We start from the raw sequence: 23,054 nt of genomic DNA, 5'->3' as shown, positions 1-23,054 counted from the left end.
GCTGGGAAGAAATGCATGAGGGGAAACCATTAAAGGGATAGTTGTGATTTTTTTTTACATTGAATTGTATGACATCCCCATCAGCAGTGTGGTCCAGCAACAGTGACTTATTCCCCACTTAGTCTAATAAGTCCAGTTCTGGTCAGATTTTGGTGATGAAGGATGTAGTTCCGCTTAATTGCTGGGGACATTTAAGTAAAGAGTTTGGCTTCTCAAAACAATATGCATTCATATGAGTAGAGTAGCTCTACACCCTTGCAAGGGTACTGGAGGGTACTTGGGAGTTTGCCCAACTAGTCTACATGTGCTTTGTGGACTTGGACAAGGCATTCAGCCGTGTCCCTCGCGGTGTCCTGTGGGGGGTGCTGCGGGAGTACGGGATTGGTGGCAGGCTACTACGTGCCATTCGGTCTTTGCACTACCAGAGCAGGAGCCTGGTTCGCATTGCCAGCAGTAAGTCGAGCATGTTTCCGGTGAACGTTGGTCTCCGCCAAGGCTGCCCTTTGTCACCGGTTCTGTTCATAATTTTGATGGACAGAATTTGTAGGCGCAGCCAAGGCGTCGAAGGAGTCCAGTTCAGTGGCCTTAGGATTTCATCTTTGCTATTTGCAAACAATGTGGTCATGATGGCCTCATCGGGCTGTGACCTTCAGTGTTTACTGGGGCGGTTTGCATCAAAGTGTGAAGCTTCTGGTACTCAGCACCTCCAAATCTGAGGCCATGGTTCTCAGTCGGAAAAGCGTGGGCTGCTCCCTCCGGTTTGGGAATGAGGTCCTGCCCCAGGTGGAGGAGTTCAAGTATCTCGGGGTCTTGAGGTCAACAGGCGGATCGGAGCATCGTCTACAGTAATGCGGTTGCTGTACCGGACCGTCGTGATGAAGAGAGAGCTGACCCGGAAGGCAAAGCTCTCAATTTACCGGTCGATCTATGTTCCCACCCTCACCTATGGTCATGAGCTTTGGGTCGTGACCGAAAGAACGAGATCGCGGATACAAGCGGCTGAAATGAGTTTCCTTCGTAGGGTGGCTGGACCCTAAGGGATAGGGTGAGGAGCTCAGGACGAGCTCAGAGTAGATCTGCTGCTCCTTCACATGGAGAGGAGCCAGTTGAGGTGGCTCGGGCATCTAGTCCGGATGCCTCCCGGACGCCTCCTTGGTGAGGTGTTCCGGGCATGCCCGGCCGGGTGAAGGCCCCGGGGCAGACCAAGAACACGCTGGAGGGATTATGTCTCACAGCTGGCCTAGAAACGCCTTGGTGTCCTCCCGGTGGAGCCAGAGGAGTCCCGACTGAAACTGCTGCCCCTGCGACCCGGACCCGGACCCGGATAAGTGGAGGAATATGGATGGATGGATGGATGGATGGATGGATGGAAAGAGTAATACATTTGCATCACAAAAATGCCTTTTCAAAAAAATCTGACCTCACAAAACGCTCGGCATTGTATTTGTCTCCCGCCGTATCCCTGTGCACTGTCGCCTGTGTATTCATGTGTGTATGATGAACACACTCGCGGTTTGGCCCCTTGTGCTCCTCCACCTTCCTTTCTTCCGCTTGAGAATGCTCAACAGATGCTCAATAAGGTTCAGGTCTGGAGGAGACATACTGTGGCCACTGCACAACCTTCACTTTCGGCTTCCTCAGCATGGCACTTGTCATCATTCGGACCGTTATGATGTTAGAAAACTCCCATTCAGCCCAATTGTTGCTTCACATTGTCACAGTACATGTTAGGATTTACCTTTCCGCTCAATCAACTCCCCAATACTGGCAACCGTCATGCAACCCCAGACCATGACACTACCACCACCATGTTTGACACGGTTCTTTTCTACTCACTTGTGTGGTCAGCTCAGATAATAATGATAATGACAATAAAGTACTTACAACTTTACAAGACTAATAAAAATGGTTGTTGAAAGGTGAGGGCTTTTGTGAGACACTACATGATAGACACCAAAACAACACTACTATGTTTTTCATTGATGAGTAAAGAATAAACTGCCACCTTCCGAAGCAGTAAAAATATATTTTTTCCTTTTTTTGTAATTGTTTTTGCCAGTATACAGCCCACTTTTCATTTAGTGACACATTTACCACCTAGCAAAACCCTCCCTTCCTCTTGTACACCATTGTTCCTTGTCTTATGCTCTATGTACTGTGTTCTATGACCTCCTCAATTTTGTAAATATGCACTTTATATGTTCACTGTTGTACAGTACACACTCAAAAAAAATTAAACAAATGAATTTTTTTTTAAAAGAACAATTTGTTGCTAGTCCTGCAAGAGGACATTAAATTACACACAAGGCATGAATGAGGATTCACCAACAGTGAGAAACTGTCTTTTTCCCAATAACTACACTGTATCAAGCTGCGCCACTTTTTGTACCCAACTGCGCTTACTACCCTACAAAGAGGTGCCAAACACTAATAAGCACAATTTATTAGACCTCTTCCTCCCTCATCCTTCATCATTTCATTCATTCTTTCCCTCCTCGTCGACCGCCATCATTCCTCACTCTCACGCTATTATTTACAATAAGCAGGCAGGAGGACTTCACATATATTGAAGCATGTGACGTATTAAATGCAAGGCAGACAGTTGATGGATGGCCTCCTCGCTCTACCTAATTATTCCCACTCATTATCTCGTAGGTCGATAGCTTTAAATACATCAAAGCAGCTTTCATTTTCCCTACACTCCTCCCAAGGTGAGCACTTCCACATATCCTATCCTCCCCATCGCGATCAGCCGGCGGACTTCTTCATTCATGGCCGATGTTTATTAATCGTCATGACAGATTGATGAGTTTGGCTTTAGTGGATTGCATCTCTCGGCACAGACGCACCGGCGTTGATTAAATGCCGCTCTCTATTTGTAACCGAGCGTGTCGGAGTGCATTGGAGGAGGGTGAGAATCAACAAATCAGTGAGAGGACGCGTCAAGGTTGCCATGCAGGCTAGGAGGAGATGACCTCCTCATTCAGCAGGATTGATGCCAGACAATACAGGCGTGTAAAACATTAGCAACATTCCATTTAATCACAAACTGCCTGTGAGCTAATGTTGTCATTACTACATTTCACATCAAATTAAAGGGTGAAAAGTCAACATGTTCTCTAAAGGTTTCATATTATAGTATTTTTCACCAATTTTAAAGAAGACTCGGAGGTCTCAGAATAGTGTATTGTCCAAAAAAAAACACAAAATGTTAGCGTAACACTAGCGTATCTATGTGAGTTACAGTGCTAACATTACAGTCACATTTTAGCAGCAACATCATGCTAGGTTAGCCTATTGCAAGGTTGTCAAACTAGTTTTCACTGAAGGCCACATCGCAGTTTTGGGCCACTTGTAACTGTCAATATATATGAATAGAAATGTATAATCGCGTCATGGTACTACAACATTTGCCCATACATTTAGTGATTATATATTTTTACTTACAAATTGATGGATAACTTGCTTTGAAATGAGAAGTCAAAGTGAAAAGCTGATATTCACTTTGGATTTGGAATATCTTGCTGCATGATTGGATAATATTAAAGTTCCAAAGAACTGCATGCAGAGCATTTTTTCTGTCAAAATGAAACAACAAATATATTTAGAAGGAAAAAGGTGAAGTGCATTATTGACACACATTATTTCCAGCCTTTTGCGTTCTACGTAAAATAATTTGGCGGGCCAGATTTGGCCCCTGGGCCTTGAGTTTGACACCTGTGGCCTATTCGTTGATGAAAAACAAAATGTTCAAACTTACAGCTCCCACGTCTGGAGCTGATTAACTGATCATCAGCAGAGCTTTATTTTAAGATCGTAGTGACACCTGATGTTCACACCCATGAGGAAGGTGGTTTTTACTTCTTGCCGTCCTGAAGAGCCACAACTTCAAAAGCAAGCATTTGAGTGCTGCTTCTCTCAAAAGCGAATCAGACAAGTGACAGATTTTTCTCTTTTTCTTTCATTAACACACATATTTCTTAAAACATCATTAAAAAGTCACTTCTGCATAATAAGGGACTTTTGAGCTAAATGTTATATCCACTTCTACACGGCTGCAGATTGCAAACACGCAGCAATATTGCAACATCCTTCAAACAAAACGACAGCACACAAAAGATACCTGAGGGTGCTCATTAAGGGAGGGTGGCGGTTCCCTTAGAATGAACTTTTAATTGGCGTCGGAGTCCGCTGTGAGCCTCGGAGACACAACGGGCCACCGTGATTGCACCAGACAGATAGTTGTGTGCGGGGGAGCATGAATAGAAAACCGAGAGAGAAAGCAAAGTGTGCAACCACTTCTTATCTGTTTCTCCACCTGAGATGCTGCTTTAAGCCCGCAAGCAGGCAAGAGTAGACAATCCCAGAGAGAGACGCAGCGGAGGAAGAGTCTTGTGTGTGTATGTCTTTTTACATCAATAAATCTTTATTGTAAGTCCCTAATGCCAATCGATTGCAGCAAACCGCCAAAGGCTGCTGTTAATCACCTGAGGCTGCTATAAGTTTGCTGTAGTCACAATAGGTCATAAACATTTTTTTTTTAAATCCTAGAACCTAAAACAACCACTTTGTTACGAACAAAGACTGTGCCAGTTTTCTGGGCATTTTTGCATTTTAGTCACTCTTCATCATTTCTTTTACCCTGTCCTGTCCAGCCAATAGGGCAATTGTTGATCTCGATGCCTTTACGTACAAAACAGATTTGCTCTGTAAGGGAGAAGTGTAAGATACTTCTCTTGTTGCATAGTTTGTATTTAACTTTATTTGATGTTTTCTTTTCATGCATATTTGAAGCAGAAGGGGCAATATGGGACAAAGTATTATCAGCTCATTTTGTTTATAAATATGGGACAATTCCGTTTTTCAAGGGACGGTTGGCAACCTTACTGACACAGGCGTCATGTTGGGTTTGCCGATGCACGCCGTAGTGTGAAAAAAGGGGGAGGGAGACATTACACCGCACACACAGTTCTCTGAGGCTGCAGGCTACAATCGTACAAACCACATCTGTTGTTTTTTTGTGATGGGCTTTGAAAGTCATTTATTGGCAGCCACCAATACTAATTGGTGGATGATCAATCAGAGCATCCCTAATTAAACTATTTGTTGGGAAGAATGATATTGTTAATAAAAGGATCAAAGTGTCCAAGGATAGACCCCTGTGGCACCTCGTTATTGCCTGTGGACTTCATTGAGCATGATTAGCAACAACAGACAGAGTTCGGACAATGAGGTATGAATGAAACCAGTTGAGTGAAATATTGTTAAATCCTAAAAACTGCACTTTATGAAGAGAAATGTTATGGTTAACAGTATTGAATGCTTTTGAGAGCAGCGCAGTTTGATGGCTGGATTGGTGATTGGATGGTTGGATCTAAACATCTGGATTAATTGACAATTTTTTGTAAGATCAGCAGAGAGAAAGTGATTTTGAAAAACTTCACCCAGTTGCTTTTTTGATGTGTGGAGGGAGATGTGATTGTAATGGATTCTTTAGAGATACGGTGGTTTTCCAGCATCTTTGGGAAGCCAACTCTGAAAAGAGCGGGAGGTCTACGACGCCCCCTTTTTACCACATACAATACTGTCTTTTCATCCCTTCCTAAAACATTAAATCATTTACACACAAACAAGGAACAACCACCTTCAGGTGGGTCCATGACCATAATTATATCTCAATGGAATACTGGCCAAGGTGATACCACCCAAACAACCATCATTGTCCGGCAGAGACCCCACTCCATTGTATCCTAACGACTATCATTTCACACCACAAAATATCAAAACTATTCCTGTCTGGACATGCCTCTTCCTTTTGAGGATAAATCCACTGGATCTTGCACCAACTTCTCATACTAGAGCTGCCCTATGTAGCCTGACTGGTGTGTGTACCACCTAGTCTTTGAACATGAACTCATGAAGCCTACTCAGATGAGAGGCGAAACCATCGACCTGAGAATATAATGACCTGCATGATTGAGAATATTCACAGGCATCTTTCTAGAATCTAGCAGTGTTGTCAGTGGTAGAGAGGCCTGAGAGACAGTAGTTTCATTGCTAATCATGATGGTGCAGATATTTATTTTTTTCCTAAAAAGTAATTCAGGAGTGCCCAACCTCAGTGCCCCACCCACGGTGCCCAACATGGGACCGCCCAGCCCAAGGACAGGTTGTGACAAGGTCACAACAGCTGTCCCGGCCTTCACCACCAACCCCCATCCCCACAAAGCAAACCCCCATCTCATTCATTTTAGGATTCTTGCTTCCTTCGGCGCTACTCTCTCGGTTTGTTTTGAATTACCACTTTTATATGTGCAAGTACTGAAATACTACGTATGCCTAATGGCATACAATTGTCTGCAGATTAGATAAATGCAAAGGCTAAAACCAATTTAGCGCAATCGTTGTCTAGTGTAAATCTTATGGTCTCGTGTGCAATTCATCTAACGTACAGCGAATCGTGAAGATACGAAAGACATTCGAATCCCTTTGACAGATGACAAGTGGTTGGAAGAACATGTTTTTTTTTAATTTCCTGACTGCGTCTAAAATTCAAAGAGTAATTTATCAAGCAAAAAACCTTCTTGTGGAGCAATTCTATAAACAATCCCTTTTGTCTCGAGGCAGTACACAAGAAATGTGTCTGCTATCATTAAGAACCTGCAAGGAGCGACCGTACGGCTATGTGCATGCAATCATGCCGTGTCCTGGCCCAGGCCTTCCAAACGTGTCAAAAGGGAAATGGGGGAAGTGTACCACGCTTGAGTGTGGATCAGTGCACTCACACTAGCCAAACGTACCGGACTTTAGGTGTGACGTGGGTCCAAGCACCTATGATCGGTGCTACACCGTTATGAATATCTGCAATGAATGAACTCACCTAAAATGGCTTATCATGGTTGGATGCGACCTAAGGCGTTTAGCACAATGGGAGGAAACACTTCACACTTTCATTGTGATAGTGCGTCATGGACAGAAAGCGTAAGGGACCAAACAAAGAAGGCAGAGTAAGCTGACAAATGCCTGAGTGGGTGAGTGCGGCGAGCTCCAGCGTCCGTGAGAGTGTCAAGCTGTCAAGCATCGGCGGAACAGACGAATCCCGATGGCCCTTCAAAAGAGGAAAAGCATCCCAGAGTCTCGGCAAGAAAGAGAGAGGAGACACACATTGAGTTCAGAGGCGAGGGGAATACAGAGCAGGAAATAGGAAAGCAGAAGGTGGAAGACAGGAGTGGGGGTGTGAGGAAGGTGGGGGGTTTCAGAGAGACAGCTATAAAAGAATGCAAGAGCTATTGCACCACTGTGATAGGAATAAAAAGAGAAACGGGAAGGCTGGGAAGGACAGGGATGAGGAATAAGAGTTGGATACAGAAGGAGCTTTCATGAAAACCACATCATTAGCTTTATGAAGACAATAATGCCATTGGTTTTTATACACACAGTCATAAAGGTATTCTGTCAATACTTTATGATCAAACTCTTTGTACGTCTTAACATTGGCGAACTTATTTTTACGCTTGTATGACAGTGACAAATGTTAAAGGTCTCCTATTATGCACAAGTGACGTTTTAATGGTACTCTTACAGTAATATGTGTCCCTGGAGTCTGTTTATGAGCACCAAATGTGAGAAAAATCTATCATCCCCCTCACTTGCTTGCTCCACTTTTCAGAGAAGAGGCACTCAAGTGCTCGCTTTTGAAGTTCCGTGAAGAAAAAACCTCATTTCTCATGGACATGTGATACCGCTGACGACCCTCCCCTAGCTAGATGAACCTGCCTCGTGTATATGCCCATCACTTTTTTTTAAAAATCAGTATTTTTGCTTGGATCACTGTCCACTGACATCTATTAAGTCGGGCAAGTGCACAGTTAGTGTATGTGTAAAAAGCAGATAAAGTGCCCAATAGTGCTTCTTGCCGCACTTTGTGGTGTTTTTAATACAATGCGTGAGTTTAGCTGTGTTCTTAATGTATTTTTACCACAAAACGTCCTGTTAGAGCATCCTTAGCTTACTAACAAAATGGCAACCAATACCCGGGAGTCAGCTAAGTCGCCCGTCTATGATGTCATCAGTGGTTGACGCTCAGAAATGTTAACACAAAGCACAAAGCAGTTTTTATAGTTTTACGATTATAATTTACATGCATAAAACAATTCTACATGCATATAAATGACAAATGAAAGGGATAAAGGAGCATTTAAGGTTACTTTTACCTTCACTGAAGACATGACTGTTCCCAAAGACACGATGTGGTAGCGAGACACCACACAGACACCATCGTTCCTGTATTGTTATGAGTTATTTCTTGAATTCAACAGTGTTCTCACTTTCAACTTTCTTTGACTCCATTTTGGGTTATTGCGGTAAGAAACACCATTGAATTCAAGATATAACTCACTCAAAACAGGAAAGTGGTGTTGAAGAGGAAGATGTCTCGCTTTCACAAATCTTGTCTTTGGGAACAGTCACGTCAAGAATTTCATGTCTTCATTGAAGGTAAAAGTCAACTTAAAAGTTCATTCATCCCTTTCATTCATCATTTATATGAATTTTGAATTGTTTTCTGCATGCAAAATAATAATGACGTGTTCTGTGTTAACATTTTGGGCTTTCTGGAACGGATTAATTTGATTTACATTATTTCTAACGGCAAAAATTGTTTCGGTTCGCGTCCATTTCGGTTAGAGTCAGACATTCTAGAACGATTTAATAATGCTAAACAAGGTTCCACTGTATTTCCTATGCTTTCATAAAACAAGTCAGACTTTTGGCCTTGCCCCCTGCTGGATTGTAGAAAGAACACACCTTGCCTTGACCTTTCCGACCTGAGAGGCTCTGTCTGAGTCTTTTATGCACTTGCTTAATGAAAGACAAACAGGCTGCGGGGGGCGATTCATTCTAATGTCCAAGAAGAGCTGCCTGTTGATTAATGCGCCTCCGAGGCTCCGAGGTTAGCGACGTTAGTCTGAGGCGTGCTAATCACATCCAAACAAAGCACACGGAGAGCCGAAGGGATGCACAAAGAAGCACATGCAGAGAAGGAGCTTTGAAGAAATTCTTGTACTTTTTTTTAATCATGTCATTTAATTGAATTTGTGCAACAGGCTGAGAATGCGTGCATGTTCACTAATCTATGTTAGAAGCTGCTGCAGCCCTCTGACAAATGACATCAGGGAATTGAAGGAAACCTCAGTGCTGCACTGACAGGCGAAATCTTTTCATGTGACGGTCCAGAGAAAGCCCCGCGGGAGACAAAACGATGTAAAGACGTTGCTTTTAGCCCATTAGCAACAACGCGTGTGTCTATGTGCGTGTATAACACCTACTGTCACTGCGGCCTTAAGTGACAAGCATGCAACAGCTTCTCCGGGTCAATGTACTCACTAGACACGTGTCACACGCTATCCTCAAGAGCAGAAATTAATGTGTGTGTGAATGTGGAAGTGAACGTAAGACACAGGCGCAGAATCTCAGCGGTGAAGTGGGGCCAGTTCAAGCTAGGATAGAGTTCCGAGCTACACCAGAAATACACTTTAATGGGTACACCTGATCCAGTAAAGCAACTAGCATTGTTGTGGTACTGTCTTGAGTTTTTTACATGGGGTTTTACATGGGCTGTGCTCAAAATGCTTCGGAAGACATGTCAACATACATTTAAAACAGATGCTCATGGTTTTAGATTTGACAAATGGTCCATGACTTATGGACAATTAGGATGGGTGTTTTGTAAAGCGGTGTGAGAAATTTCAAGTCAATTTGACTCTCCGTGTCAAACTTGAATAAAAGCGCCACCAGGTGGCATATTTAACAGAAAAATAATAGCACAGGCAACACAATAGGGGAGCATGTTTGACAAATGCTTACCCTTTCGTGTACTGCAGTTCAGGGGCCTGTACTACGAATGAAGTTTAACTTATCCAGGGTCTCGTCTTGATTAGTCAAGTAAGGATTTTCTTGTCTCGTCACAAACGCGTTCACGTAAAGCAGGCGGGGTTGTCAGCAGACGACCAATCACAAACATGAATAATGAACAATCTATGATGTTAAGTATGAAGAATATAAAGATGTTATATATACCTCCGCCAAGGAGGTTGTTTTTGCCGGCGTTAATCTGTTTGTTTGTTTGTGTTCAAAATAACGAATGAAAATAAATAATGACATTTTCAGGAATTATCGGAAATAGGATATGGAAGAACTGATTAACTTTTGGGGGTGATCGGGATCACCGTCTGGATTCAGGACTTTTTTAACACTAACAGGCTATAAACAAATGACGCTATAAACATGCAACAAACACCATTATACAGTATATAGCCAAGACATTGTGGAATCTGGAGTGTACCAACCCTAAACGCTATGAATATGAATATGAATTGCTAGATCCAGAAGAAAACCACTATTACGGAAAATGCAATTTTTGTGAATAACTACTGAACTAATATTGATATCATTATGAATCCAATTACTAATGGTATGTTTTCATGGTTAAGGAATCTAAATATGTAAATAAAATAAATGTAGGACTAATATTTATGGTGTAAATCACAATATGGTTACACTGTTGAGCTTGGCAGAGGTCTGCTTTTCTAGCTGCTAAATGCAAGAGAAGAAGGCTGACAGAAAATTACCGACTTTGTGAATGCATAAGTTTGCCGCGTCATTCGCGACATACATTAACATACTGTACATCCAAAGTTTACATTACTAGAGTACCTAAATTGAACGTTGTAATTGGCCGTTTTGGTTTTATTCTTTCAGTTGCAAACAGGGGGGTGTCAGGTGAATGTGGGCACAAATAAAAATGAAATACTGTATAAAAATAATACTCAATGCGGTACGTCGTGTCATAAGAGTACGATGTATGTACAGTATCTCCATGGTAGTGGTCACACTTAAAACACGTGTATGACATTGACCTAGCTAACAGAAATGAAAATATAATAAAGAAGAAAAGACCCACCAGCACTGAAATTTAGACGAGCTGAAGAGCAGTCATGACAGCAATAATGAGGAGCGACAACGGCAGGTATCTGAGATTCATTTCACTTTAACATACGACCCCAGAAGCTGTAAGCCATTCCTTCTATTCCTTCCAGTGACAATCTAGAACTTTTCTCTTGAAAATTATAAAGAAATAAAGGGTTTTGCAGCCCAACCTCAACAAATCCTTGCTTTTAAAGCCTGAATTACTCTTACTATCTGCTCTGAACCGGCGCGTTCGTTTTCAATGAACGATGACGTCATTTATTCAGAGACAACTGAGTGTTTAGTGAGCAGGGCTGCTATAGGCTGAGAGCTCTTGTTGGTCAGTGGGCTATACTGTTTTTGGCTCTTATCTTGTATCTGAAAACCCCAGCGTATAAGTTACCGAGGCGATCTAGCCTGCTAAAACTGACCAGCTTCATAGTATGGCATATCCTAACTTAATCCTCAAACTCATGCTTCATAGTATAGGCCCCAGCAGTAGACGAGGGACCTTACACAGAACAAATACATACTGTAACGGTAAGTCCAGTAGCTGTGGGAAAATATGAAATAGCCGCCTACAATTTCTTACATCGAAAGGAATATTTTAGAAAACTAAGTGTCGAATGGTTCTGCATCCCATCAAACATCAACCAACAAACATTTTATTTCAGTCTTACTCTGATCTGAGACCGGTTCACGTACCAACAATTGTCACCATGGCAAGTTACATCTTGAACCCGCCAGTCCCGCTTCATTAATGTGCATGAAGACGTTGGCGCTCAATTCATGATCTTTTAATGTGGATGGCCGATGACTACCCTAACATTTTTCATTCCACCGCATTATGGAGATGTAACGTACGCACACGTCCAGCCATCATTAGTGACCCTCTTAACCTGGCACATACAAAGCTTTGTCCTTCAGCTATTTATAGCTGCACCTCCTTCATAAGCTTGCCCTCTTGGCCCTTGATAACATTACATCATCAGATTCATTTATTCCCTGACTTTCACCTTTTACCCCAACGTGTAAGATGCATATCCACCCCACACCACCCCTCTTATCTGCTGTCATCCCTTTTTATCTGTCTTTCTTTCTATCTGCCACCACTTCTAATCCCGTAGGAGGGCATGTTGCGACTACCGAGGTGTGTATGACTGCGACATGGAAAAGGCACCACATTGGATGTGATTCACACTTTACGTCTCGCCTCTCTGGTGATGCGCCGCCGAGCACAAGTGAAACGTTGTGACGGGAGAGCATCACTTGTTGTTTGTTTTCAGAGATGGCATGTAAAGGATGTGCATTTTAACGCCACATGTGTGCGATAACTGACTTCACACGAACTAGCCACATTTGCAACAAGACGACAGTGCTGAATGCTTCAGTGCATGGTCGAAAAGTACTGTACACCAAAGGACATCTTCTGGACTTCCTCAAGAAATCTGAGTATAGTAGTTCCACCATTTTTGGCAAAAAAAGATAATATTTTTGGCCCATGTTGAGATCTCAAATGTCATCAGAAATACCACGATTCAATTAACCAACTAGTGTCTTGTAGTCATAAGGAATATGGTGTACAAAAGCACATGACCAATGGGGTCGCTAATCAGCCCCCTGTCAAGAGACATTGATGTGGCTGGAGCCAACCTCCTGATGATTTGACTCCACAAGATCCCACTTCTTCATGCAATCCACATTATCATTACAATGTTTAAAAATCACTTCTTTTACTGTGTACATAATGAATTTTGGCAATAATACCCTCTCTCTCCAATTATGGCATCCAATTAGCGCACTGTCTCCTTTGCGCTTTAGGTAAATACATTTTAGCATTTATAGAATATTTTGAATAACACATTATTCATACAGAATAATAATAACCAATAACTAAGGATGGTCCAATCAGGGTTTTATGCTGCCGATTCCGATACTGATCTTCCAGGACTGAAATCGTCTGACACCGATATCGATCACATGGATTAATTATAAATTTTCAATTTATTTATGATGAGTGCAAATGGCCAGGGGTGCTGTATAAAGGGGAACAGTCAGGACAATTCCAATGTCCCTTGACCGCCAGGGGCCCAAAAAATAGGTATTAAAAAATTTGTAATTAATTAATAAAGGGGTTGGGGGTAATGTAATGTGATGTGATTTTTTTCATGGACTCAGAATTCCTGGATGCACCCCAGTTACTGGCTATATGACATGGAAAAAGGAACCATAGAATCACCTTAATTTAGACAAAAACATATTTTACTTACTTTTTGAAGACAACATATATCACCCGTGAAACTTCCAGAGAATGAGAAGCCTTCTTTAAGGAGACTTTGGTGAACCCGGTGTCTTCCATTGCTGAGAAAGGCTGCTCTCGTCCGATGAATTCAATTATTTTTCGGGTTATTAGCTTAGCCGTCTGACTGTCACACACATACGGGTGAGTGTTAGCCACATGGCTGGGTTAGCCGTCGTCTGACTGATGATCATGCAAATTCTAGCAATTTTTCAACTGGTCTTAAGATTTTGAACAGGAGTGTGTATGTACCGTATTTTCACGACCATAAGGATATTAAATGGCGCAGTCTCAGTTGCAGGTGCTATTTCTGTATTTAACACATACACAAGGCACACCGTATTATTGGGCGCAGGTATGCAAGCTAAAACATACCGTGTCGCTCAGAAGTCAGCGAGGAAGCGACAGTGCTTTATTTCTTTGGACAGATTACGAGCAGAACTCTCATTTAGTTTATCAAACCCACTTGAAATCAGGAAGGTCATCACTAAACACAAAACTCTCAGTCATGGTGCACAACTAAAAACAATTTCGGGCTTCGCCACTGGAGGGGACTAACTGGAGCGGTTACAATCCACAATGAAAAAGGAGAGAAGAAGAAGAGGAGGAAGCAGATAAATATTGCGATCGGCATCTTTGTTAACTGCAATAACAGTAAGCGATTTGGGACAGCACTGTACAATTAAATTCACGCCCTCAGACAGTAAGCATGTAGTGTAGATAGCATTGATGTGTTCTGATGGAAGTATTCGGTTTGAGACGCAGCCACAGAATAGGGTACCTAACGGGACGAAGCTGGACAAATGTGTCTAGATGTCCTCCATGATGTCACTCTGTTTATGTAGCTGATGCAGAGCTGAACTGGACGTGACCGTTTTTGAGCTATTTTTATTTAGCATCTGTCGGATTTGGGTCACAACAGTGTGCCACAGCCGTCATCGAGGAGCGTGGAACAATTGGGATAATGACTTTAGTGGCCAGGCGGGACAGCGTGGCTTCATGACAGCAAGCTAGAGCGCTACAAGGCTGCAGATATGAGCTTGGTTTCCACAGAGATTGTGCCACATTTAACCTTTTATGAGTCCACTTCAGCTAAATGTTGCTGCTTTCCGGCCTCTTCTTCTTCGCATAAAGCACTCAATGTATCTGCAGTAAAAATGCTACAAATAGTACAACCATGAACCGGAGCGTTTCTTTTGTAGCACATGCATAGAATCATCTGTGTTTCTCTTTCTGAAGTGTACCGTGGAGGACTAAAGGCTGAAATATGAAATGGAAGCATCAAAGCAGAGAAAGGAAAAACAACAAACAAAGACCTCAATTTTTACTTACACAAGTAGCTAAGAGGAGACACATCTGTTTTGGCCATCGATAAAGAACAGCATCTTCTCTTTTGCTTGGAAAATATCCCAATTAAAAAATACAAGAATGCCTTCTCCATCCAAGGAGGGGAATACAAATCTAAGGCTAAAGAGGTCCAAAATGGAGGATCAGATGTGAGGGAAAGCTCCTCCAGGTGCCAATCTGGCTGCATGACAAAACGAGAAATCAATGAAATGAGACAGGAAGCTCCTTCTAGGGTAAACTCCTTGAATGGAGCAGGCATCACACTTGATGTTACTCTAGGCCTCTGGAATGGACATAACATCACCAGTGATGCTTATCTTACCTCTGGAACAGTGTGGAATCATTTGATCCCCATGTTGGAGAGTCAGTGGTTGAGGATCAGTGGCAAGACAAGACGTTCCTAAGGCTGAGAAACGCAACTAAACCAATAAGAGAACTTCATGCGCACACTCACAATGTTTATGTTTTGATCATCTTTAGCTGCACAATCTGCTTCCTATTAAGAGCAATATGAGTGAGTAAGCCCACTCCAGCATGGCGCAAAGATACGTACAAAAGGACCTGATGCTAAAAAAAAATTCAACTTGAGGTCTTTAAATGACATCACCATCCGTCCAAAGTTACATCTTTCAGTGATTTATTTCAGTCAACTGCAGGGACTACATGACGGCAGATAACATCTTTTCAGTTCCTAAATCTCCATCTGGAGCTAATAAATCCACCTCCAGCCTCACGTTTAACAGAATCATACAGCAGCAAAGACATTCAGCCAGCCGTCTGCGCTTTTGTTCCGCAACCTCATTTTCACTTGAGAAGTATAATGGGCTTTCCTTCCGAAGCACTCTTTGCGTCTCCCAAAAGGAATTCTCAGATGTGAGACTATCAATGTTTAAAGAACAGGGATGATCACAACCTATAAAAATTCTACTTTGTTCGCATTTGGCGGCACGGAACAATGGTGGATTTAATTAAAATTGGGTGGATGCATTCACGGCAGGAAGTGAATGAACGCACCTTCAAGCAGCACACATGGAATAACTTTGAATCAAGCTGAGTGCTTTCTAATGGCGTTGGCTATAGAGCCAGCCCTGGTAGCGAATACCAATTTTCTAGCAGACACACACAGACACAACCCCATTAATACAAAGACATCATCCGAGTGAAGATGCCTCTATGTTTTCATGTGATGGTGTGAGAGCCCCCCTGGAGTGATAGATGATGCTTCGCCTGCTGCCAGGCTGCCACCAATAGAGACTTAAGGCCCTCATCCACCTCCTTTTCTAACCTCCCACCGCCCCACCACTGACAGGTCACAGGTGGGCCTTGCTGTTTCACATGAACGCTTGCCTCTCTAATCTGCCAAGGTCTCAGCTTGGGGCGAGAGCGAGGCGGCTCGTCCAAATGCGATCCACTTAGGGGGGAGTGACCTGGTCATGCACTTTGGAGTCGAGAGGAGCGTGTCAGACATTCGCATATATTGTTTAAAATGTGATTCTCTCATTGAACATACATCCACCCCTATACGAGTTGTTTGTGTAAGCTAACTCTTTTACTCTTGAACCAGTGCACACAAAAGGGTGAAAATGTGTCAAAACATGCACCCCTTCTTTGTTGCCTGTGCTATTATTTTTCTGTTAAATATGCCACATCGTGGCGCTGTTATCCAACCCCAGTGTTTGACCCCATTCGCCAGATGGACTTGAAATTTCTCACACATTTCAATGCCCTCTACAAGACACCCAATGTAACTTTATGGCGTTTTGTCCAGCCACCACCACTATTGATACACAATACATACAAAATGTTGTAAAGTCACCCAAAAAATGACTACTCACCGCGCTTTGTTTGTAACGTCTTACTACATTATCTTAGCAATGAAGCTAAAGCTAAAGGCTAGCTGTTGAGAATTGAGCCTTTAACTCACAACCTTAAACAAAAATAAGGGCATGCGGGGGCGTATTTAGTCATTTGGGGGCCAAGGCAAACTCAGTCATTGGGGCCTTCCACATCCTTGTACTGCACTGACATAAATTTTATTCTCACCTCAACACAACTCTTTTCAAATCTGTTGCAGTTATCTACCAGCTTAAGTTGCTAGTTACATAGCCTTGTTTATATACCCCCCCCAGAAAATATTAAATATGAATCTTTATTAATCGACTAACAAGTGTGAATATGAGGAAATTCTCCTATTTCCTGAGCTTGATAAAGTCCTTAAGATCCTCCTTTGGTGTTATTATTACCTAACAAGTGAATCATCTCAACACATTTACTGTAATTGATAAGAACATAAAGCAATGTTTAATATAGTTTACCGCTTTAGTACCCACATGTTTGTGATGAAAAGCGTCTCTCAGCTTCACCCCGAGATCTACTGCATTCGCCGTTGCTGACACTGACAGGAGCACCACTGCTGTTGTCATGTGTCTGCATTTGTTGTGACTGTGAAAACGTTTGACACATTCGGTTTTGATAAATACTGTTCGTTTTCCTCTCACCTTTGCATCTTCTCCGCTGCACTGGGGTAACTCTGCTTCATTTTTCTCCAAACCGTGCCAACGAGTTTGTTTTCTACCGTCTTCCTGAATCAATCTGCACATGCGCAGAAACACGGAATAGTGCATGAGAAGGGACGGGGAGCGGTCGAAACGATCATGATAGATTAGGCATTTTGAGTTGTAGTTTTATGCACATGAATTAAGACTAAAACGGTAATATGTACTTTAAATAAAAGGAAAAAAAAATCAATAATCTGTTTTTATGAGATGTTATAGGGCCCCAAGAAATCTCGGGCCCCTAGACCAAAGATGTCAAACTCAAGGCCCGGGGGCTGGATTTGGCCCGCCATATCATTTTATGTGGCCCGCGAAAGCCTTGAAATAATGCATGTCAAAAGGACACTTCTTTTAATATTATTTAAAAAATATATTTGTATATATATTATTATTTTGTTAATAACATTAATTTTGTCTTTACTTTTTTAAGCTTTATTTGTCATTATTTTACTTTTATATGATTGTAAGATTAGATTTACATTATTGTATTTTTATATGTATGCTATATGTAAGCTTTTTTTACTTAATATAAATATCCTTAAATAACTACAAATTGGAATATATAAAAATATTTTTACAATAATATAAAAAATGTCATATTTAAAAAATATTTTTACAATAATTTAATTAACATTTACCGTTATGTTTACTATAAATAATTAAATTATATATTAAAAAACAAACTTTTGATTTTTTTATTTTTTTAAATAAAAAAGACAATCTTTCTTGCTAAATATATTTGTTGTAAATATTGAGAGAAAACCTTATTTTTTTGTTGTCATATCCAATTTAAAATAACTTTTTTATTAGTTATTAATTTATGTAATACTTAATTATGAACAAATTTCTAAAATAGAATTATAAAAAGTGGCCCTCTGAGGATCACCATAACTGCGATGTGGCCCACGGTGACAATGAGTTTGACGCCCCCTGCCCTAGACAATTGCCAGTGTTTACCTAATTTTAAGTCTACAAAAAAAAAACCCACAAACAAAAACGCTGGACTGAAACGATGTAAAGCGACAGACTTTGCAACACAGTCACATTCCAGCCTCGTACTGTCACTCTCATTCCTGACCGTTCGCTTTCTGTAATGCTAATGCTAATTCTTGTAAGGGTGTGTGAATTCTCAAAAGAAGGAACACATGCACCAAGGAAAATGTATAGAATCTGTGGCCTTTTCGTAGGTGTTGAACTATCAAATAACTTATTCCTAAAAAGGACTGAAGCTCGACCATATATGACTATGAGAAGGTGATAGATGTCACAGTCAGCCAAGTAGAGCCGCTACGGTGAACATGGATCACAAACACCAAGTAATGGGATGGAGGGGGCAACGTCCCCAATTGAGCACATTGGGATTAAACTCCAACCTCTCACAAGTGTCAAAAAAGGAGGGAATGAGTCGAAAACCACAAACCCAAACCTGATGCACCTCCAATATTTTTTTAAAAGCCAGACAGGTTTAATTGAGGGGAGGAGAAGGAGAGAGGAGATAGATGCCAGTGAGGAGCCTGAGACAAAGAGACGGTGTGCATCCAAATGAGACTTCTGGAACAATTTCAATTCTGTGACTGTCCAAAAAAACAAAAAACAAAAGGAGGCTTTTGGATCACACATCTTATTGACTTCCTGGAGAGCCAAACACAAACCAACAACCACTTCATTGGGGACACTTACGCCTCCTAATAAGGTGCAAAAACTCACACAAAGACATTGACGCTCATCAAAATGCTAAACAGTTTTGTTGTTATTGCACCCCCCCCCCCCCCCCCACACACACAGCAAAAATCTCTATCAGCATGACTTCATTCCCATAGCACATCATGTTACACTTCATTAGGAACACCTGCACATTTGAGAGAACTGTAGGTGTTCGTAATACTGCAATCAAGATATTAGGATGCACATATTTTACTTCTAAATGTTGTGACCAGTGAGGGATGACACCTAGCGGGGAGGGGTGTGTTTTTGGTTTATGGACCTGGGATGTAATGGCATGCACTAACTGCACACTGGAAATGGGGAAAAAAACGCACAGCCTTCTTCCTTGGATCGTTAAATTCCCAGTTTGGTGCAGAAATTTGCGCACTAAAGTCCCGCCCACGCATGAGGATGAGGCGCAGCATTAACACGGCCACGCCCTCCTCCTCCCTACATACCTCCAAGCCGATAGCGACCACCATTGGAACGCTGCACGTATTTAATTACAAAAATGTAAATGCATTCGCATGAGAATTTCGCTCATCAAGTGCACTCGAGGGAACTGTGGAGAGACATCACACTCGAGTGCGCTTATGTGTTCGTTTTGGCCAATTTTTTTTGCAAAAGATTTGCAAAGTTAATGCACACTTTTGTCTTGCAGCGATTGCCATGCATACGCGTCCATCGAAAGTTTCACCAAAAAAAAAAAACTACACGTCCACACCCACGCATTCAGCATCCAGTGCAGCCAGAATGTGATACCTTTCCTTTCCGACAATGCAACTCCAAAAGCCGGACTCGACCTCCAAGCGTCCGCCAGTCAAAGAGTCTTTCTCCTGCGTATTATTTCACACAAAACGTCATAAAAGATTGTCTCACCTGCTCACACGTCTAGTGTCTCCTCTTTACACTTTTTAATTGTCCCCCTTTTTAATTCAATTACATCCTCCTCGTTTCAGCGGCGGCTCCCGTAGGTCCTCAGTTTTTTGGGGGGAGAAATGGATCCTTCTTCTTCAACAACTTGAAGGCTCCAAAGGGATGACAAAAGCTAGACAATTTGCCAGTGGTTCTCTGTGGGTCGGACGAAGCTGCAGGTGCGCCAAACAAGCAGTCCTGCACCAAGACTGGTTAAAAAAACGAAACAGGAGGGGGGCGGTGACAAAAGACCCTCTCTCCTCTCTCCGCTATAAGGTCTGCTGTGTGTTTCTATTAAAATGGCATCACGATGTGCTGGAGAGTTGTAGCAGGGAAGAGGATGATGATGAGAGAGAGAGCGGTCCCACTGAAATGCAAATAGTGATTTGCTGGGGAGGAGGGAAAATAATGTAAAAAAAAAAATAAGTAAAAAGGAGGGGGACCACAACAAGGGGGGATATCAACTCATTCATGGCTGTTTATTCATACAGGTATGAGGAACTTGTTCGCCGCCCGCGTGGAGCGTGTAAGTGCTGAGAGGCTGCATAAATTATTTCAGCTCATTGGGAATCACAGCAAACATTGGAACGTGGATGTGGCATCACATTTTCTGCCAAAGGCACACCACAGAGTGATGCAAAATCGAAATATTAAGTGTGTACACTTTAGAGTAGTCCTTGTACAGCTTTTAGAGCAGAGGAGATTTACTTTCCACACAATTTCCACTGAAAATGAATAAACGCACATTATTGTTTAAATAGCTGGCAACACAAGTGAGAAGCAAGATAATTGTGTCTTGTTTACAGTCAAGCACATGGTGATGCATGAGTGCTGCCGGTACATAGCTGGGCTGTGGTTTGTTGAAGGGAAAAATGTATTCCAACGGTATTATGTACTATGACATTATATTGCAGAAACTGGGCTGCATGGCCATTTTACAACATGATGAGGAGCCCAAACTCACTTCAAATGCCTTGCTGAGGAAGCTGAAGGTGATGCGGTGTGTCTCACCTATAGCTCAACCCAACTGAGCACCTGTGGGGCATCCTCAAGTGGAGGGACATAAGATGGAGGCGTGCAAGGTGTCTAACATCCACCACAGATGCCGTCATGGAGGAATGGAAGAGGATTCCAAGAATAAACTGTGCAGCTCTGGTCAGTTCCATGCCCAAGATGATTAAGGCAGTGCTCGATGGCAATGGTGCATGCTAACACTAAATATTGACACCAATAACAACGTTTTTGGTTTTTTTTAATGGTTCTCTCCATTAACCACAGCTCCCCAGTGACTGACTTTCTATGGTATTGTCCCTTGACAAGATATAATTCATCCAATGTTGGAACGCTATCAATTGGATGCGCTGTTTGGCACATTTTCAGCCTTGACCAGCAACTTTATTCCCAATGCATGTAAAAAGTTCACAAGACACTTTATTACGTACCATAGAACAGTTTCCGACATTTTTCACTCTCTGATTGGATGTAATGTAATGTAATGTGTCACCTGTGAGTGACATAACACTTATTTGTGGTTTCTTTACACCGATTCCTGCAAGAGATGTTTGCACTACCCCTAGAAGACGATTTAATCACAATCCTGCTTGCTGAGAATTTAATGTTCAACAGAATATGAAGGTGTCTGACACCATTTATGTCAATAGAATTAGTGGAAGGAAATCCCGACACTATCAGCATGTCAGGCATCTCCCTTACACTCATTTTGAACCTCAGTGACAAGGACAGTGTTTTCCACTAATGTGTCAGACATCTGAAATGACGCAACCCTGTGTGCAGTGGCTCTTAATCAGGTGTATCTCGATCATTGCAGCAACCCTGTTAGACCCTCGTCTTTGCTCACTTTGATTTCCTCACGGACCCATGACCACCTCTGTGCAGTTTTGTTTAATTAAACCATATGCACGCACGTATTTTGGAGCTAGATGTTTCATAGAATTCACCAGCCACACATAGCAGTGGAATTTCATCCCATGTACTTAAAAGCAGCGATTACAAGAGCAGCAGGATTATTTTAGAAATAATGCTCACAGAGGTTCCCTTAATCCCTTAATGGGAGAAGGACACTAGGTTTGATTTAGGCAGTTCTGAACACAACATCCACACAGAGGTTTAAAATGCATTCCGTGCATGAAGTTGATGACTTGAATGTTTACGATTAATTAGCATTAGTCATATGAGAACCTGGGAGGCATTGTCATAAAGAGCTCAAGGTGGTAATGTTTGACGGTATAAAACATGAATTTAATAGTTCATATTCAGAGCCTGATGTCACAACAGCTTTATCATATCATTCAGAACTCAAACATCCTCATCAATCTGCCTCATCATCCACTTTATCATATGTTTCTGCATCATGTCTCCATCCATCTCATTATCCACCTTCTCATATGCTTCAACAGCATCACTTCATCATCATTGTCATTGTACACTCATGATTCATCTCATCCAACTCTCCATCAACCTCATCAAACACCTCTGCATCATCTCTCCATCTCATATGCCTCATCATTCACATGCCATCGTCCTGCTCTGCATGTAACTCACTATTCACTTTCCTTTCGTACACCTCATCCACCATCATCTCATCTCTCCATGTCTCATGATACACGGTGCCTCTCCATCATCTCTGCATCCCATCCATCTCATCCATCATTCATCTCATTGTCCGTCACTAATCATATATGCTTCCCCATCATGTCTCCATCATCCACCGTTTCATATGTCTCAACAGTCCTTATCCGGTCTCTTAAATTCAACTCTTATGAGCTACATTTGTTATCATCGTTATATTTGTCCAAACAAATGTACCTTTAGTTGTACCAGGCATTAAAATGGATCAATAAACTGAAGAAACAAGGGTGGTCTAATCATTTTTTCCATGACTGTATGACAATCCATTTCTATCTTATGAAAATGTGGTATGGTTTCTGCTCTTTAAGTGTAGTAGATGTTTGCAATCAGAAGGGAGCTACAGTGAGATGCTATGTTTACATCAAAGCAAAGGTCAGCAAAAGTGATGCAGAGAAATGGGAAAAGCAACACGTTCAATTTCAGTGCAATGCACTTTACTTGAGTCAATGCACTTCATTTAGTCAGTGCACTTCAGTCAAGTGAAATGCTTCTCAGCAATCACGTATTTGGAGCTTGACTTCACCCAGCCTTCCTCCCGCAGTGCAGAGTTCTCCTGTCGTCTTTGGGGTGCAGGAGCGGGAATATCTGATGCAACATCAGACCAACTGTGACACACGCGC

General features: G+C 42.0%; 1 protein-coding gene across 4 annotated transcripts in view; it reads right to left on the bottom strand.

Annotated features, from left to right (window-relative positions):
* The window catches only part of htr2cl1 (5-hydroxytryptamine (serotonin) receptor 2C, G protein-coupled-like 1), an 81,809-nt gene extending 61,690 nt beyond the window's left edge, over positions 1-20,119 (bottom strand). For all 4 annotated transcript variants that reach the window (XM_054753096.1, XM_054753094.1, XM_054753099.1 and 1 more), the window contains exon 1: positions 19,750-20,119. The gene's annotated coding sequence lies outside the window, so the exon portion shown is untranslated. The remainder of the gene's footprint in view (positions 1-19,749) is intronic.
* Positions 20,120-23,054: the final 2,935 nt, after the last annotated feature.

Source organism: Dunckerocampus dactyliophorus, chromosome 15 (assembly GCF_027744805.1).
Source record: "Dunckerocampus dactyliophorus isolate RoL2022-P2 chromosome 15, RoL_Ddac_1.1, whole genome shotgun sequence".
In the NCBI taxonomy this organism is placed as follows: domain Eukaryota; kingdom Metazoa; phylum Chordata; class Actinopteri; order Syngnathiformes; family Syngnathidae; genus Dunckerocampus; species Dunckerocampus dactyliophorus.
This window is presented reverse-complemented; position numbering and strand designations above follow the sequence as displayed.